General features: G+C 39.1%; 1 non-coding gene across 1 annotated transcript; it reads left to right on the forward strand.

The window, feature by feature from the left end:
* The first annotated feature begins 311 nt into the window (after positions 1–311).
* Positions 312–420, forward strand: LOC136484654 (small nucleolar RNA R71). Its single transcript, XR_010766155.1, has one exon. It is a non-coding gene; the product is annotated as a small nucleolar RNA R71 (small nucleolar RNA).
* The last annotated feature ends 758 nt before the right edge of the window (positions 421–1,178 follow it).

The raw sequence follows: 1,178 nt of genomic DNA on the forward strand, positions 1-1,178 counted from the left end.
AAGGTTCCTTTTGTTAACCTAAGTATAGCTAAGGTGTTTTAGTGACCAACATTACCCACTTGCATCCATTTGCACATGATCATATGCATATGTTCTAAGAAACACGAGATAACAAGTAATGTTTCATATGTTTCGATCAAATGTTTCAATTGTAAATGATGATTTATGAATGCTTGATGCTCATGCTCATGTTATGCAAGTCAAGTTATGCAAGGCTAACACCCGAGGTGTTACAAGCAGCAGCATCCATATTCTCACATGTGCTGTTTATCAACCCATGGTAGAAAGTCTACATGAGTAGACAATTCTCCATACCATGATGTGGACATTCTGATATGTAGTCTTGAAAGCATTCCCATGCCTCAGGGACAGTTTCATCATGTTGCTGCTAAAAACTTGAAATTCTTCCATGTAGAGCATTGGTCTTGCCTATGGGAAAGAACTTTGCTAGGAAGGCAGTGGAGCAGTTTTCTCATGTAGTATTTCCATCTTTGTTGGCATAGAACCATTGCTTCACCTTCCCCAAAAGTGAAAATGGGAAGAGGCAAAGTAAAATGGCATCTCTGGTAACTCCATTGATGGTGAAAGTGTTGTCAATCTCTAGGAAGTGCTGGGGATGAGGACTTGCATCTTCATGTGCCTTTCCACAAAACTAGCTAGCTTGCACCATCTTGATGGGAGCTGGGTTGAGCTCAAAAGCATTGTCTCCAATGTTGATCACCGGTCCAGTATGGATGTTGGCCGTAGTTGGAGAAGATAATTCACGGAGAGTCTTATTAGCCATGGCTTTGAAAACTGGTGTTAAGCTTCGCCTTGTCTGGTTGTCTTCCAATTCTAAAGCTGAAACTTACATGATTTTAGCCTTAGTCCTCCTAGGTAGTGCTTCTGCATTTTCAATGTAGTTTGTCAGAAGGTCAAAATTGGTCATACATTACCTTGTATAAGATATAAAAGTAGATAGAATAATGGTAAGCCTGTTTGACTAGAGGTCAATGGTTTTCTCGATCACATCAGTAAGTATAAGTTTATCAATATTCCTTTTTGCCTAGCTATCTTCCCCAGCAATGGCGCTAGAAATGATTGGTGGTATTTATTAATATCTCACTTGTTTAAGTAGCCACCTAATGTTTGTTGACATTTCTTAACATCACTTTTGCTAAGTTATCATCCCTATCTAT

Source organism: Miscanthus floridulus, chromosome 9 (assembly GCF_019320115.1).
Source record: "Miscanthus floridulus cultivar M001 chromosome 9, ASM1932011v1, whole genome shotgun sequence".
NCBI lineage: Eukaryota > Viridiplantae > Streptophyta > Magnoliopsida > Poales > Poaceae > Miscanthus > Miscanthus floridulus.